General features: G+C 38.8%; 1 protein-coding gene and 1 non-coding gene across 2 annotated transcripts in view; one reads left to right on the top strand and one right to left on the bottom strand.

Annotated features, from left to right (window-relative positions):
• Positions 1 to 18,798, top strand: part of DSCAM (DS cell adhesion molecule) — an 836,416-nt gene that overhangs the window by 328,648 nt on the left and 488,970 nt on the right. The window lies entirely within an intron of this gene.
• Positions 1,015 to 1,150, bottom strand: LOC115931889 (small nucleolar RNA SNORA51). The gene has a single exon (XR_004068313.1). It is a non-coding gene; the product is annotated as a small nucleolar RNA SNORA51 (small nucleolar RNA).

Raw genomic sequence — 18,798 nt, 5'->3', positions numbered from 1 at the left:
CTGGCTCAGTGAAAACAGGGTGGAAAAACGTTGATCCAGGAATTGTAAATTGAGCATGCAGGGCTCTGCAACAGCTTTCCTATACTTCTTTGGGAATAAGGAGTAGGGTTCACCATACCTGTCCAGTTTTCTTTGCACTTGCCACTGTTTCTCTTAAATTATTTTGGGAGGTTGCTTTCATTTTGGCACATTTTTGACGAAAAATGTGTGCCTCCAAGTTCATGCCCAGGTTGTCTGTCCTGATCACACAAATGGCCTTGGAGGTTCCTTATGAATTCTGTATGCAATCTGTCACTGCATTGCTTACGTAGCAGTTCTGAGTGCAAAGCCATGAAAATTAATGAAGTGCCTTTCTATTTTCTGTTCCAATCTGTGATCTGGTGCCTGGAGGATATTTGGACTATTTTTGACTTCACTTGTTTTTGTTGTTGTTGTTGTTGTTACATACAGTTTTTTTATTTTTAAATTCTCTCTCTTATATGTTATTTTTCTTTTATTCTGTCCATTCATTCAACACCATGTTGACATAGTTTGGATATTTGTCCCTACAAATCTTATATTGAAATTTGGCCCCTAATGTTGAAGGTGGGCCATAGTGGAAGGTGTTTGGGTCATGGGGACAGATTCCTCATGTATAGCTTGGTGCCATCCCTGTGATAATGAGCGAGTTCTTTTTCTATTAGTTTATGCAAGAGCTGGGTTTAAGAGAGCCTGACACTTCCTGCCATCACTCTTGCTCCTTCTCTGGTTGGGTGACCCACCTGCTCCCTCTTCACCTTCCACCATGATTTGAAGCTCCCTGAGGCACTCACCAGAAGCAGATGTTGGTGCCATGCTTCTTGTACAACCTACAGAACCATAAGCCAAATCAATCTTTTCTTTGTAAATTATCCAGCCTCATGTATTCCCTTACAGCAGCACCAAACAGACTAAGACATACATGCATAGTTGTGTTCTTAGATTTTGTTGTTGTTCCCAAGATAGATTTTCCTTTCTTTTTTTCTTTTCTTTTCTCCATGTCTCTTCATTCACATTACAGATGAGGCACAGGACCTGGGCTGAAGTATGTACGGGGTAGGTAGGTTATGTTCTCTCCTCTTTCTATGCAGTCAATGTAAGAATCCCAGCACTTTGGGAGGCCAAGGCGGGCGGATTACCCGAGGTCGGGAGTTCAAGACCAGCCTGACCAACATGGAGAAACCCCGTCTCTACTAAAAATACAAAAAATTAGCAGGGCGTGGTGGCACGTGCCTGTAATGCCAGCTACACGGGAGGCTGAGGTAGGAGAATCGCTTGAATACGGGAGGCGGAGGTTGCGGTGAGCAGAGATTGCACTATTGCACTCCAGCCTGGGCAACAAGAGTGAAACTCTGTCTCAAAAAATAAATAAAAATAAAAAAATAGTGGAGGAAATGGGCAAGCATTGAAGCTGAGAATTTTCTATGGTCCCTTCCCTTCCCTGCAGTTCTGGGAATGGCCACTAGGGACGCAGTTGTGCTGTTAATGGGTCTCAGGAGAGGCCTTGCCCAGGTGTGAACAAGGGAGGTGAGAGCACTATTACTCTTATGGCATATAACTATACAGTACTATAAATTCACTATGATAACTTCACTGAGCAACGGTACAAATCGACAAATGGACAACAGTTTCTATCATTGATTAATCAAATAGTCAGAAGTCAATAATCTGCTAAGAATATTCTGACCTCTACTGGCCCTTGGCAATAGATGGAGACAGAACAATGCCACAAACGTGAAGACAGCCTCCCACTCTCTCCTCTCCCACTTCTACAGGCTTTGAGGATCACCACGTTTCACTCCTTCATTCACATGTCTCTGACATTTTAGAGTCCAGAACATCACAAGATACCCATAATTTCCAATGACGTGAAGTAATAGAGATAAGATTTAGTAGGAGAGTAAACCTACCTCTGTCCTTGCTGTTGTATTGCAGTGGGGTGACTTCCCAGAGTAGGTGTGAAGCCAGTGTTTGTGGAATAACAGATATGAAAGAAAATAGACTCAGTTTTGTAAGAAAGAACAAGGTTCACTCAGGATAAAATGGGCAAGGGAATTTCTTTTTATGTGTAATCACTGAATCATGCATAATTGGAAGGGAAAGATCACTGCTACGTTAATTTCCTCCTGCAAACACACACACACTCTTCTTGCAAAACAGTGTAACCTATCTCCCTTGCCTTTCTCGTTGGAGAAAGCTTTTTGCATGCAAGTGTTTCCCCCAAAAGCAAGACCTCAAATAGAATACTTTTTTTTTTTTTTTTGAGACAGAGTCTCACTCTGTCGCCCAGGCTGGAGTGCAGTGGCGCGATCTCGGCTCACTGCAAGCTCCGGCTCCCGGATTCACGCCATTCTCCTGCCTCAGCCTCCCTAGTAGCTGGGACTACAGGCGCCTGCCACCACGCCCGGCTAATTTTTTATATTTTTAATAGAGACGGGGTTTCACTGTGTTAGCCAGGATGGTCTCGATCTCCTGACCTCATGATCCACCCGCCTCGGCCTCCCAAAGTGCTGGGTTTACAGGCGTGAGCCACCGCGCCCGGCCTAGAATACTTTTTGTAGGTTGGTGAAACGGTGACTTATGTATAGGCAGAGGTGCAAAGAGACTGTTTTACTGGAAGTGCAGGGTTGTAACTTTATTCTATAAATAATTATAAAATTTGTAGACTCATGAATATTAGAACTGAAAACAACATTAGTGATTCTAGTTTCATCTTTTCCATGTTTGTAGTCAAGGAAACCTTTTCTTTGGAGAAATGGTAAAGTTAACCACAATCACATTCATTTTGAATATTTTTGTTATTAAGTAACATATGCTAAATTTATGACATTTGTTTTCAATAAGAGCTGTGACATTGATACTCTAATCAAGAAATAATGTAATAACTTACATTAAGCTGAATTTCTTGTATTTAAAATTTTATCTATATGTGAATATATTTTTAATGTCACTTTTTATCAGCCCTGTTAACTTGAGGGCTGTGGCAAAATTCCTATTTCTTTATCTATAAAATAAGGATGGTATCATATCTGTTCTGCTTTCCTCTTTTCTCAAAAGTAACTGAGAAAATGTGAAAGCATTTTATGAACTATAAAGCAACATACCATGAAGAGAATTAAATGAATATAATTTTATTATTCTCCCAAATAAATCCAACCTTTATTATTAACACATATGTGAACAGTGCAAAAACAAGTCTGATACATTTTTTAAAGGTCAGGAATTTTGTAGAATTTTTAAACTATAAAAGAAACATGACATGATTTTCTCAAGCATAAATTTCTTGCTTTTATTCTAATACATAAATAAGCACAATACTGATAACCTATGGGTCAGATCTGGCAGGCTTCCAAATTAACCCATCTGGCAGAAGTCTTGTGATTCATGGCAACATCCGGTCCCTGGGTGGGGTCTTATCAGGAGTTCTCCAATTGTTGGCATACTGTTTACTATGTAACTTACAGACACTGAAAAGGATCCTGATTTGTTTCAGAATGGGAAGAAACTCTGGCTGATGGTCTTGCACATAGACACTTTAACCTGTATGTTGCCATCTGTAGCCAATGATTGTATCTTCTGTAATGTACCCTCCAGTGAAAAAGGACAGCTCTGGTGTGAGGAGTTCTCTTACTTCTAAACTTTCTTATAGAGGCCTTCCAACTCCTAGCTGACTCTGGAACACACCCAACTTCTGTTGACTTCCTGAGTCAATCTTCACATTTAGTTTTCAATAAACCTTTGTCAGTTGTCACGTTTGATTTCGAACAAATGTTTATAAAACCATTATCAAACCTCAACGGTCTTAATTTTGGTCAACAATACTAACATTTTGAGCAACTTATTATTTAAAAATTGATGTATATTAATTCCTAAAAGGTGGACTTATTACAATGTAACAACCAGTCATATCTAAAATGCCACTAGAAAATTCCTCATAAAAATGCTATCTCTGTTGAATTAATAAATTTTCCCTTCAATTTCATAGTCTTTTTTTTTAGAAGCCTAGCCTATATAGCGTTTATTTCTATATTGGACCTGGCTATACTCATTAGTGATTTCATAGTGCTTTCTTTGTTATTTATTTTAGAGTGCTTTGAGGGGGGCAGTTTTAGATTCTTTTTTTATGAGATGGAGTCTCGCTCTGTCACCAGGCTGGAGTGCAGTGGGGCGATCTCAGCTGACTGCAAACCTGTGCCTCCTGGGTTCAAGTGATTCTCCTGCCTCAGCCTCCTGAGTAGCTGGGACTACAGTTGTGTGCCACCACGCCTGGCTAATTTTTTGTATATTTAGTGGAGACGGGGTTTCACTGTGTTAGCCAGGATGATCTCCATTTCTTGAACTCGTGATCCGCCTGCCTCGGCCTCCCAAAATGCTGGGATTATAGCCATGAGCCACCTCACCCAGCCTAGATTCTTTTAGAGAAAGATCAAAGCATGTGTAATAAAGTTTGCTTTCTGTTCTAGTTTTGTTTGGTTTCAGAATGCATGTATAAAATTTTTATAACTTCACAGAGTATGAAGGCATTGTGCTTGGGCCTCGTTCCTGTTTTTTAATGTGATTACATATGAGTTCTTTCATAGAAATTTTACTAGCTAGTGGTCACTGTGTGTGAAATGCTGCTTATTGACTGGGTCCATGTCTGTGTCTGGTTTTCCTCATCATTCTGAACCCACTGCATATTGGCATTTGCCAGTGGGGTGAAAGTACACAGGCCTTTTGGAAAACCAGGCTAAGGCCCCAGGCTCTGAGTGAGAGGAACAAAGGGGAGCTGTCATCCCCTCACCTCCTCCCAGTGAAAAATAGAAAATCAAATCTCCTTTGGCCACTTGGCAAGGATCTAGCAGTTATTTCTCCAGTGTAAAAGAAAAGGGTCTTGGAAAAAGACCCTTTGCTAATCAATATACAAGTAGGAAAGATTAGAGAGGTTTGACATCTTGGGCATTAGGGTTTACTGCCTGAACTCCTTTTGAATTCTACTTTGTTTTATTTTCTTGGAATTTATGGCTGCAAATGACTGTGCTTTTGGAAACTGAGGGCCTGATGAAAGTTCTTCCCTTGCCTATGTAACAAGTGACACTCACGGACTGACATCAACTTCCAAAAATATGCAGAATTTTAGAGAAAAAAACCAACTGCACAAGTTGCAATTTTGTACAAAGAGGTAACAATAACTTTGTGTTTTAGGTATTAGGGAGCTCATCCATGTTCAGGCCATTTTGCCAAATTTAAAATTTTTAATAACCAAAATTTTACCTTAGAAATGTAGCATTTTGCCATCATTCCTTTTGTCAAAATGTTGTTTTTCTGGCTGGACACAATGGCTCATGCCTATAATCCCAGCACTTTGGGAGGCTAGGCAGGAGGATTACTTGAGGCCTGAAGTTTGAGACCAGCCTGAGCAACATAAAGAGACCTTGTCTCTACAAAAAAGTAAAAAAAAAAAAAAAAAAAAATTGCCGGGTGTGGTGGTTTGCACCTGTGGTCTGTGTGACTCAAGAGGCTGAGGTAGGTGGTTCCCTTGAGCCCAGGAGTTTGAGGCTACTGAGAGCGATGACTGCACCGCTGCATTCCAGTCTGGTCGACAGGGCAAGACTCTATCTTTAAATAATAATAATGATGATAACAACAACAGCAGTACTAATTTTAAAATGTTGTTTGTCTCCATATTTAAATGCCAAACTGTTTAGTTAACATTTTTAATTTGATTTCAATTAACCTATGCTTGGGATCTTTTTACCATTACAATTTGCATTTGAAATACATAATAGAGTTATTCTAATAATCCAAAAACAGACTTTTGAGATCTTTTCCCTTCTCTTTTTGATTTATAAATAGCATATTGATTCCCACTTAAAGTGTGGATGCAGTGTGGCTGTCAGCATATTCCATTTTAGTAATTTCATTATTGATTTATTTCTTTTCTAAAAGTTACAAAAGCAATGGTGATTTGCTTTCGCAAACAGAAGTGACTCAGAATGGTAAATACTCACAGTTCATGGTTTCTTCCCTGCCTGACAGTGTGAGTCAGAAATTAAATAAATCAGTGATGAAATTCCTAGAATGGAATCTGCTGGGACCCACACTGCGTCCATACTCCATCCCCTTCTCTACAACCAGATTAAACATACTCTCTCCATGTAGGGTGGCTCCACTTAGGAAAATAAAAGTGACTCAACTCTACCCATTTTTCCACAGGTACATTTAGCAAAGACCGGTGGGTTTTGGTTACAAAGGTGCAGGGATTGGTGCTGTAGGAGAGCAGTTCAGGAAAAGGCTCTGTATGCAGGAGTGGAGGGGCAAGGGGGTACAGAGAAAGCTGCTCTGTGATAGGCTGTCCAGAGGGCAGCTCCAACAGTCTCCTGTGAATGTAAGTTATTTTTATTTATAAATTTATTTTTTTGAGACAGAGTCTTGCTGTGCTCTGTCACCCAGGCTGTAGTGCAGTGGCATAATCACTGTAACCTCCACCTTCCAGGCTCAAGAGATCCTCCTGCCTCAGCCTCCCGAGTAGCTGGGACTACAGGTGCACAACACCATGCCCAGCTAACTTTTGTATTTTTTGTAGGGATGGGGTTTCACCATGTTCCCCAGGCTGGTCTCAAACTCCTGAGCTCAAGTGATCCGCCCACCTCAGCCTCCTAAAGTGCAGAGATTACAGGTGTGAGTCACCACATCCAGCTGTAGATGCAAGTTATATTCACAAATGTAAGATGGACGTTAGAGTACGTGATTTGCCTGCTATAGAAATACAGCAGTGTGTATGTAAAGATGTAAATGCCGTATTTTTTACCCGTAAGACAAATAGAAGAGCTATATGCTTTAATGATGCATAGGACTATTTTCTGAAATCTGCTACTGGTATTGAATAGTTGCGGCTGTTTTTTTAAATTTATTTTTATTATTATTATTTTTGAGATGTAGTCTAGCTCTGCCACCCAGGCTGGAGTACAGTGACGTGATCTCGGCTCACTGCAACCTCTGCATCCAGGGTTTAAGCAATTCTCCTGCCTCAGCTTCCCGAGTAGCTGGGATTACAGGTGTGCGCCACCACGCCTGGCTAATTTTTTGTATTTTTAGTAGAGACGGGTTTTCACCATGTTGGTCAGGCTGGTCTCTAACTCCTCACCTTGCGATCTGCCTGCCTCGGCCTCCCACAGTGCTGGGATTACAGGCGTGAGCCACTGGGCCTGGCCAAGTTGTGGCTCTTATTTTAACATAGAAAGATTTTTTCCAATCAAAGTGTAACTTCTCTGATAATATGCTTTGTATTTATGATTTATGTTTTAGTAATAGTAGGGCAAAATATTTTTTTCCTCTTTTGATTACCACTAGACCAATATTTTTTGTATTATATTTAAAGTTGATATTTTGGTAACACAATAAGATAAAATATATCTTTTTCCCTTTATAACCACCAATCTGATGTTTCCAATGTAACAGTTTTAAAAACGCTTCTTCCTGGATATACCTAGTGATTCCTGAATTCTCTTACTGTAGCCTAACGACTGTTACTGGCTCTTTGCTTTAAATAATCTTGACACATAGTCCTCATCACAGATCCACATTTTCTTCGGCCGTATATACAAACTCGACAGTGTGGTGTTGGAAATGTGAAAGGGCTGCTAACTCTCCTGAATCTGGGGTCACTGGTTATCAAATACCATTTAAGCACTTTATATCTGAATTAAGCCGATTTTGTTTGAGCCACTTGATTTTTCCAATGAAGCAAGAAGGAGCAAATAAGTGGTAAAAACAACCTTGGCTTGTTTTATTTTTCCTCCGTGAAGTCAGTGAGTCCGGGGCTCCCACTGGTATTTTTCATGTTCATCATGGACGTCCCAGGCAGTAGCAGGTTCTGAGAAATGGCATCTAACCTTTCAAATTGAAGATTTTATTTGCTAGAATATTCACTCTTTATTGCTTATCTCAAAATCAGGTGGGATGAGTGTCATTACTGTCCCCTCGTGCATGGGCTTGAGATCAGTTGGTAGCTAAGCCTAGCCAATGCTCATTCATCTTTGAGATTAACAGAGTAGCTTATAAAATGCGTTACACATTTTTGAAATGCAAGCATGAAGTATGTTAGTAAAAAAGTTCCTTCAGTAAATCTTTAAGAATCTGGAAAAAAGCACAAGTCAGTTCAAGAGTATTATATCCATGGTTCACTTTACAGCAGTGACTTTATATCTTGTTTTGTGTGTGGTGGTTCTTTGCATCATTTTGAACATCTTCTTGAATGAAAATGAGTCAGATACAGCTACTTTGCTCATCTCCTGTAGACACACACTTTGATTAATAGAGTTGTTGGTGAAGTGTTAAAAGTCAAGAATGTTGTTATCACCACACACAGAGGGACTGGATATGGGGAGTGTAGTCGGATTTTAAATGAGAAGCACTGTATATCACAATCATAGAGTAACTCCTCGAGTGATTTTACGTGATGAGCCGAGCTTCCCCAAAGAGCAATTTAATTGGCATATTTGAAGCTAGAAGTTTCTGACAGCCACCCTGTACCTTAGCAACAGCCTGTTCTCTTAGTAAGAGTCCCTGTAAACAGGTGGGAAAATTAAGGCACTCCAAATGTTTATCAAAGTGTAGGACATTCATTATAGTATTTACCTTTTAGAGATATGTCTGAAATTCCATAAGGCAGTTTAAGCAAGCCACCAGCTGTTGTAAAGGGACTGAGAAAGCTCTGACTACTAGACTTCTTCTTAGAATTTACCAGACATTTTTTTTTCTCAGAATGCTGTGAATCATAAGACTTTCACTAAACTTTCCTATTCTTATCAAACAGCAAATAAACTGGCTAAAAATAGCTGGAAGAAATCTTTTAGCATGTAACAATACTCAACTACATGGAAATAACTCTATCCTGTTTTCCTTTGTAAAACTGCAACAACAAAAAAATTGTCATTTTCAAACTGTGCTGAATCTCTGGCAGTTTTTGAACCCAGCTGCCTGTCATGGTTTGAGTCTCTGTACTGTGTGAGTGATGATAGGATAAATCCACTTCCACTGGTTTTTCTAACTCATTATCAAAGTTGTCTTAAGGCTTTCCGTTATTTCCAATTACCTGTGAAATGGGCAGCCAGGAGGTGGGACACAGTACCACAAAACCAAGTCATTGATAGGCTCTTACCTTCCACCTGGTGGTGGCCTCAGTCTTCCTTTGAATCTTCTGAGTAACATAGCACCAGAGAACCATATAAACAGCCCTTTGTTTCCAGCCTCAGAGGCAGACATGAGAGCTGGTATGATAGTCAACTTTTACTATATCTTATTTGTATACTATACAAATAAGGGAATAAATACAAATAAAAAGATTTTTTTCTGATAATAAAGTAATGCATGTTTCCACTGGATAGTCTTAAAACTGCAAATAGTTACTGAGAAAATAAATAAAATCCACTTACAGTTTTACCCCCAGAGATACATAATCAGGGCCTCTGTATTGAACAATTCAAGGGGGAGTCCAGGTTCCACTGGAACACAGGATGGATAGCGGCCCCAGAAGTTGCACATCTCGGGTCTTAAACAGCTGTTAACATCTTGTGTCACGCATTATTTGAGCCTTTCGCATCGCCTATGTAGTTTTTTTGTTGTTGTTCTTTTTTTATTTTGCTTTCTAAAACGAGTGTCATGCCATGCTGACTGTTTAAAACTTGTTGTATCCTGTATATTTTAATGTAATGCCCGCTAACCACAGTATTCCACATCGAGAATTCTGTCCTCAGTGACAGGTGGACTGTTCTCCCGAGGGAGGGCTGAGGCAGGAGGAAGTACTCAGACTTAGAGAAGGCATGGAGAACAGGGAAGGCAGGGACAGCTGTGTGCCCCATGGCCCTCACCATTGCTAGGACCTGATTCTTGATGCCCTCCTGGCTGAGGAGTTGGCCAACATCCCCGGTACAGACTTGGTGTTATTGAGTGATAAACAAATCCTCTTCCTCCTCTGTCCTCACCCCGCTCCTTTCTTCCTCTTTTCTCTTCTTTTCTCCTCCCCTCTTCTTTCCTCTTTCCTTTCCTTCAATGTTCTAAGCCTCAGACTGTTCATTTCTAGAGCTGGCCAGATAGAACAGTGAGTCACGGTGAAATACTGTGTCCCATGGATTTGTTCTACCAGAAACGTTTATGAGCCACTGTTGGGGAGCTCTGGTGCTCTTTTGAAATATCCAATAGCATCTTTCTGATGAAAGCCTGGAAGAGAGGTTCCACTAGTCAGTGAACTAGCAGCAATGACCAACTACAATGATAACCCATGACCATCAATTCACAATGGCAGTAAATCAGTGCCAATTCAGACCTGAATTTTACCAGGTCAAATACGGTTCCAAGTTGCACAGTGAAGATACTATCCAGCTAAAACTAAAACCAAAACCAAATCAAACAAATACATGAAAATCAGAGCTAGATCTTAATCTTTGTGGCTTGAGAAATCCAGAGAAAATAGGACCCTGGGTAAGCCCTGAAATTAAAGAGACGAATGTCAATGACTTAAAGATTTGTGTTCCAGATCTTCAGTGTATTTTTGTTTGAGAGTTCTTGTCGCTACCTGAGGTAAGGTAACCCACTGAAAATCAGCGGATGTGCAGCGTGAAGTTGGCATCTGACAGCTCCTTGATAGCACTGCCACCTGCTCACTTGCTCATTCTAGCTACAACAGTCGGTGGGAGAAACATGTGCTAGTCTTGTCATAAGTGTATGTTAATAAAGTTTTCTCTGATAATGCAGGAAAGCTGGGGACAGAGGTAGCTAGAGTTTGTTTTTCAAAGATAACGTTTCTAGTCTGGTCAGATGCATCCGTAAGAGGGGGAATAAACAGTGTAGGCTGATACTCATCTGGTACTAATATCCTCTTGGTCGAAGCATATCAGGCGGTGAGTGAATACAGGGCAATGCTCGAAGAAGACTTGAAGCATGGGAGCCTCAGCTCCAAGGTTGGTGGAGCGCTCTTTGAATTTAGCCCTGCAACCCATCAGCAGTGTGGCCTTTGGCAGATCACTCTCCAAACCCTGGTTTCTTCTGTAAAAGTAGCATAATAGATATTCTTAATGCGTAACATTGTTGGGAAGTAGGAAGTAAAGAGAACATATGCAAGTGACTTTGTAGCAGATATTTCCTTAAAGGAATGCTATGGTTCTAGTTGTCAGCATCACTGTCGCAAATGAGATATTCTTAACCTGCTGTGTGCCGTAGAGCTCTCTGGCAAACTCATGGAGCCCATGGAACTCTCCTCAGGATAGTTTTGTTAAATAAAAAAAATTATACATAATATTATAAAGGAAATCGTTTAGCAAATTATTACTAATATATATGTTAGGCAGAATTTTGACTCCCCAAAAATGCCCGTGGCTTAATTACCAGACCTGTGAATATGTTATGTCCTATGGCAAGGGGAAATTAAAGGTGGAGATAGAATTAAGTTTGCTACTCAGCTGTCCTTGACATAAGAAAATTATTGTGGATTATCTGGGTGAGTCCAATGTCATGACAAGAGTCCTTAAAAGTAGAAGGAAGGGACAGGAGAACCCGTGTCAGAGTGATGCAGTGGGAAACTCGATGGGCCATTGCTGGCTTTGAAGATGGAAGGAGACCATGAACCGAGGGGTTTGGGCAGCCTCTAGAAGTTGGAAAAAATAAGAAAATAGATTCTCCCCTTGAGCCTGTAGAAAGAAGACGGCCTGCCAACCCCTTGCTTTTAGCCCAGCTTGATCCATTTTGGATTTATGGCCTACAGAACTATAGATAATACCTTGGTATTCTTTTATGTCATCAAGTTTGTGGTGATTTGTTACAGCAGCAATAGTAAACTAATACAGTTATCAAATTAGATAAAATCCATGATGTATGATATGTTCTTCTTGATTAATGTATTAAATGACACACTAGATTTGTGTCCATAGCAAATTTTAAGAAGTTATTAGTGTCAATAAAAATGTATACAGAGCTATATCTGAATGTGATTTTGAAAATATTAGTAATTTTTATTGATGATGAAGTCACAGTACTAATACTACTGTGGTTTGTTGCCTATATTAATAATTTTAAAACATGATAAATTTCAGTTAGAGGTTAGTGAAAAATAGAACAAATGTTTTCCTAGACCCAGCTTCAGGGAGCTTCCTGAATTTTATGCATAGAGGGTATGCAGGCCCCAGATTAAGAGTCCCTGGTTTAGATATATGAAAGAATGAGAAACCTTCTGAGTTCTTCAAGATATATACAATTCAAAAGCAAAATCAGAAAATCACTGCAGCCGGAAAGAACATTAATAATCCATCAGCCGGTGCTGTGGCTCATGCCTGTAATCCCAGCACTTTGGGAGGCCAAGGCGGGGGTGGATCACCTGAGGTCGGGAGTTCTGGACCAGCCTGACCAACATGGTGAAACCCTGTCTCTACTAAAAATACAAAAATTAGCTGGGCATGGTGGTGCATGCCTGTAGTCTCAGCTACTCTGGAGGCTGAGACAGGAGAATCACTTGAACCTGGGAGGCGGAGGTTGCTGTGAGTAGAGATCGTGCCATTGCACTTCAGCCTGGGCAACAAGAGCAAAACTCCATCTCAAAACAAAAAATAAAAGAATACGAAGCTTAATGCCTTTAAAAATTTATTCTGATGAGAAAAGAGGCAGCTCATGGATGACCTCAGTGAAATCAGTACATTCTCTGTGGAGATAGTCTTTATATATCACAATGAATAAAAGTAGGGAGCATAATTTTTAAAAATGGAGGACTCAAGACACAGATTGAAAAGGGGAGCACAAATATAAAGCTTACAGGAATAATACTAAATATAACACACCTGGGTAGAAACTCATCCTTTCCTCTAGTGTTCGGGACAGAAGTAATAACAATACTTCAAGTATGTATTTGAAGAATATATGTTTTAATATACAAAGAGGTGAGGTTGTCACATAAAATAGAGGATGCCCAGTTCAATTTGAATTCCTGATAAACAAAACATAATATTTAGTGTGAGTATATTCCAAATATTGTGTGGAGCATACTTATCCTAAAAATTATGCATTATGTAACTAACATTTAGATTGAAATGGTGTCCTGTATTAGCTAAATATGGTAACCCTGCTGGGAAGAGACTGCTAATTCTACGTTTAGGCCGTATGAAGTAATATTTGCAGTAATAGATATTGTGTGGAGTATCTCTGCAATGAAATTCTCTTTGAGCTTGCTCTCTTTAAAAAGAGAAGCCTCATGCTGCATACCTACCATATGCCTCTCCAAGCCCACTCTTTCCCTGTCTTCACCCTGCTCTGAGCCCCAGGAGGCTGGCTGCCTCAATGGGCTCCCAGGTCATGGGCTTCCTACCGGGTTCCACAATGGGAGGCATCAGCAGGAGACTACAGGGCAGAAGAGCGGTATCGTTAGAGAGTTGATTTTGTTTCACCTGCTCCTTCCCATTCAGGTTGCTCTGAAACCACTCCTGCCCACTAACCCTCCATGCCTAGGGAAGATCACAGTTTTGAGCTGCTCTTAGCCCCTGGGTACTGCACTGGCTTTGTAAATTGCCCCTTTATTAATGATTGAGCTTGAAGGTGCCGTCTCTTCCCTTCTGGAGCTCTAATATGCTGAAGAATATGATGTAGATCTCCAAGGTCAAGAGTACGGTCTGCATCCGTGAAGGTGTGAATTAGAAAAAGAAAAGTAAGATTTGGAAAGAAAATAGTTAAGTTGACATTCAGTAGTGAGGTCTTGCTGGTCACTTAATCTCTCTTTTAAAACAGATATTTATTCCTGGAAGGTTTCTGGAAAAATTAATAGAAGCAGGAGTCTTAATCAGTTGAAAGACATAAAGACATAGACTACAGAAATAAGCAGTTTATTACTAGAATGTCTATGTTACTCATAAAACAAGACATAAATCCTGTATTTATGAAATATATGTATTTAAAGGGCTTTCTTCAGAAAACTTAACAAAATATTTAGAAACTATTTTGTAAATATTTAGGAAAAAGGCAAAAACAAGCAAATCATGTGTTGTCCTGAGACTTTTTTCCTGCAATCTCCCTTTTTTCCTCCTCCCTCCCAGTGCTGCTGAAGTTTTCTTCCTAAAGAAGGGTACTCGGCCGGGTGCAGGGGCTCACGCCTGACGCCTGTAATCTCAGTACTTTGGGAGACCGAGGCAGGTGGATCGTGAGGTCAGGAGATCGAGACCATCCTAGCCAACATGGTGAAACCCTGTCTCTACTAAAAATACAAAAATTAGCTGGGTGTGGTGGTGGGTGTCTGTAGTCCCAGCTACTCGGGAGGCTGAAGCAAGAGAATCACTTGAACCCAGGAGGCAAAGGTTGCAGTGAGCTGAGATCGCATCACTGCACTCCATCCTGAGTGACAGAGTGAGACACTGTCTCCAAAAGAAAAAGAAAAAGAAAAAAAGAAGGGTGCTCAGATCTTCACTTCCAGCACAGACACTTGGATGACTTCCTTCTATGCATCTGAAAAGTTTTCAAAAAATATTTGCAAATTTAATTGCATTTCTGCTTCTTTAACCCAACTGTCTTAGATACGGTTTGGAAAAGAGCAAGAGAAAAGTAAAGTTAAATTCCCTAATCATTTCTTAAACTTTCCCCAGAAACTTAATGGGCACGTTGGATCATAGTTTGTCCCACATAGTAAACGAGACACATGCATTGCTGGTGAGTGCCTTCTTAAATAAGAACTGAGATCTTTCATCTAGAGGCTGGCACAGATTGGAAGGTTCTGGCTGCTGTCATCCTATATGTAGTAGAGTTTTGTTTTTTTTGTTTGCTTTAATCTGAATGTCTGATTGAGGTATTCAAAGAGCAAGAGAGAAACCTGTGAAGAGATGGACTATTTGTGTCAGAACTGTTTAATCTTGTGGCTAGGATCACTTGTATTGTTGAGCTAGATTCCTCAACAGCTGTCTAGATATTTGACGTATGGTGTTTTACTCTATTGTGGTATATGACCACATAAACAGATAAAATAGTAGTAATCTTTTCAATCTTTTATAGTCTGCAAGTATTCACACACTTATTTCAAAGTAGTCTGTTTCTAGCTTAGGTAAATTTACATGATTTCATTGAATACTGTATTAACAACCTGGTTCATTCCAGTTAATTTTTTTCAGGAATTATTACTCATACTACAAGGCATTATTTATAGCTCCAGCTCTCTTACATGATAAAGAATGAGCTGCGTATTACATTGCTATAATGAGAAATTCTCGTGTTTAAATTAATCTCCCTTCTTAGCATTGAGAAATTCTGTGGATTCTAAAATTCTATTTGAGAATTGTAAGAATGTTTTATTACTCTCTTATAATATGTGCCATATTTTTTCTCTCATATATCTGTCAGTGATGGGTATGTGTGTATATATATATGGGTATATATATACACACACTATATATATATACATAGTGCATATATACATATTATATATACACATAGTGCATATATACATATTATATATACATACACATACTATATATATATCCATGTTTACATAGGTATATGTGAAATACATGTGCTTATAAATCCTGAACAATGCTAGGCAGCTGTTTTTATAATCTTGCTGGTTTATACAGAAGTCAGTTTCTACCACCTTTCTTCCAATCCTAGGGAAGTTGTCTCTAAAACACCCACCTACAGCAGAAAGGGAAGCCCATGGGCCAGCCACTGTGTGGTTTTTTGTACGCATTGCTTTGTTTAGTCCTCACAGCAGTCTTGCAGAGGAGGTGTGGTGTATTCCCATTTTGAGATAATCAAACTGAGGCTCACTGAAATACAGTGAGCTCTTTAAGTTTACTCAGCTCGTAATGGTGGGTCATTGTTGCCTTCATATACAATTGACAATAGTAATTCCTCCTGGCAACAAAATGAGATATGTCCTGAACTCTCATTGTGAAGGAGGCACTGTGCCAAACATTTAAGCAGCCCAATGACACAGAGTTGTTATTCCCGTTTTATAAATGAGGAAAACCGAGACACAGAAAGGTTATGACCTGTGCAGAATTTGAAACCCAGATCTAATGCCAAAATCCATACTCTTAACACTTTACTATGCAACCTACCATGTGCTAGACTTTGATGAGTCTGTTGGATTATACTCGAAATCCAGTACTTCATATTTCATAATTTTAGTGGTTTCAAAATCCACGTTATTTTGACCGATTCCAACATAGCAGTTCTCATAGCTGGAAATACAAGTTAGAAATCAGCTTCCATTTAGTGATGCAAAACTCTGCAAAGGCAAATGTATGCAAGCTGATCTTTACGAAAAGCAATCCCAATTAACTTTATTTTTTAAACAATTTATTTGTATATTGACAAATAAATGTATATATATTTATTGTGTACAGCAGGATGTTTTCTTATATGTATACACTGGGGAATGGCTAAATTGAGCTAATTAACCTGTGCATTACTGAATATACTTATTTTTATGCTCAGAACACTTCAAATTTACTCTCAGGGCTTTTCAGGAATACAATACGTTGTTATTAATTGCAGTCACCATGTTGTAGGATAGATTTCTTGAACTTACTCTTTCTGTCTAACTGAAATTTTGTCGTCTTTGACCAACATCTCCCCAACTCCCCACCCCTGCCCCCACCCCTGTAAACCACCATTCTACTCACTACTTCTATGAATTTAATTCTTTTAGATTTCACATATGAGATCAAGCAGTTTTTGTCATTTGTGTCTGGCTTATTTTACTTAATATAATGTCCTCCAAGCTTAGCCATGTTTCAAATGACAGAATTTCCTTTTTTATAAAGCTGAATATTATTTACTTGTGTAAATTTTCTTTATTCTTCTGTTGACACTTGGGTTGATTCTAATTGTTGTCTATTGTGAATAATGCTGCAATGAACATGGAGGTGGAGATATCTCTTCGATACACTGATTTAATTCACAGCCTTTGGGTATATATCCAACAGTGGAATTACTGGATAATATGGTAGTTCTATTTTTGATTTTTTTGAAGAACCTCTATACTGTTTCCAAAAATGGCTGTACCAGTGTAAATTTCCACCAATACAGTAACTAGGGTTCTCTTTGATACACATCCTCACCAATACTTATTATCTTTTGTCTTTTTGATAGCAGCCATCTAATAAGTGTGAGGTGACATCTCATTGTGGTTTTAATTTCCATTTTGCTGATGATTAATGATGTTGAGCATTTTTTCATGTATCGATTGACCTTTTGAATGTCCTATTTTGAGAAATGTCTATTCAGGTTCTTTGCCCATTTTTTAATTAGGCTATTTGTTTCTTTGCTATTGAGCTGTTTGCATTCCTTATATCTTTTAGATATTAATCCCTTATCAGACATATGGCTTGAAAATATATTCTCTTATTCCATAGGTTCTCTTTGCTGATTGTCTTCATTGCTGTGCAGAAGCTTTTTAAGTTGATATAATCCTAGTTGTCTACGTTTGTTGCCTGTGCTTTTAGGGTCACATACTAAATTCATTGCCAAGATCAATATTATGGAGCCTTTCCCCTGTATTTACTTCAAGTCTTATGTTTAAGTGTTTAATCCATTTTGAGTTGATTTTTGTATATGGTGTGAGATAAGGGTCTAATTTCATTCTTCTGCATGTGGATATTGTTTTCTCAGAACCATTTATTTAAGATTGTTCTTTCCTTAATGTGTGTTTCTGGCACCTTTGTTGAAAATCTATTGACTGTAAATGTGTGGATTTGTTTCTGGGCTCTTTATTCTGTATTCTGTTCAACTGGTCTGTGTGTCTGTTTCTATGCCAGTACCATCTGTTTTGGTTACTGTAGCTTTGTATATATTTTGGAGGCAAGTAGTGTGATTCTTCCAACTTGTTCTTTTGCTCAAGATTGCTTTGGCTATTTGGGGGTCTTAGGGGGTTTCATATACATTTTATGCTAATTTTTTTCTATTTCTTTGAAAAATGCCATTTTGATAGGGAGTGCATTGAATTTGTAGATCACTGGGTAATATGGACATCTTAACAACATTAATTATTCCAATCCATAAACATAGAATATTTTTCAATTTGTATTTTCTTAAATTTCTTTTAACAATGTCATAGTGTTTAGTGTACAGATTTTTCACTTCCTTGGTTAAACTTATTCCTGGATATTTTACTATTTTTTTGGCAGCTGTAAAAAATGAGACTATTTTCTTGATAACTTTTTTGGATAGTTCATTGTTAGAGTATAAATATTCTACTACTTTTTATGTGTTGATTTTGTATTCTGCAATTTTATTGTATTTATCTATTAGTTCTAACAGTTTTATGGTGGAGTATTTAGAATTTTCTACATAAAAGATATATAGCCTGCAAACAGTGACAATTTAACTTCTTTTTTTTCCAATTTGGATGTTTTTAATTCCTTTCTTTTTCCTAATTTCTCTGGTTAGGACTTCCAGAGAAGTAGAACAGAAAGGACAAGAGTGGGCATAGTTATTTTCTTCCTGATATTAGAGAAAAACTTTCAATTTTTCATCATCGTGTACAATGTTAGCTTTGGGTTTGTCACATATGCCCTTTATTGTATTGAGCAACATTCTTTCTATACCTAATTTGTTGAGAATTTTTATCATGAAAGAATTTTGAATTTTCTCAAAAGCCTTTTCTGCATCTATTGAGATGCACATGGTTTTTCCCTTCATTCTGGTAATGCGGTGCATCCCATGTATTGATTTGCATATATTGAACCATTCTTCCATTCTAGGGACCAATCGTACTGATCACGGTGAATAGCCTTTGTAGTGTGCTGTTGAATTTGGTTTGCTAGGATACGGGCCTGC

The sequence above is a fragment of the Gorilla gorilla genome, chromosome 22 (genome assembly GCF_029281585.2).
Source record: "Gorilla gorilla gorilla isolate KB3781 chromosome 22, NHGRI_mGorGor1-v2.1_pri, whole genome shotgun sequence".
NCBI classification, from domain to species: domain Eukaryota; kingdom Metazoa; phylum Chordata; class Mammalia; order Primates; family Hominidae; genus Gorilla; species Gorilla gorilla.
Note: the sequence above shows the minus strand (reverse complement) of the source record. Positions and strands in the feature narration are given on the sequence as shown.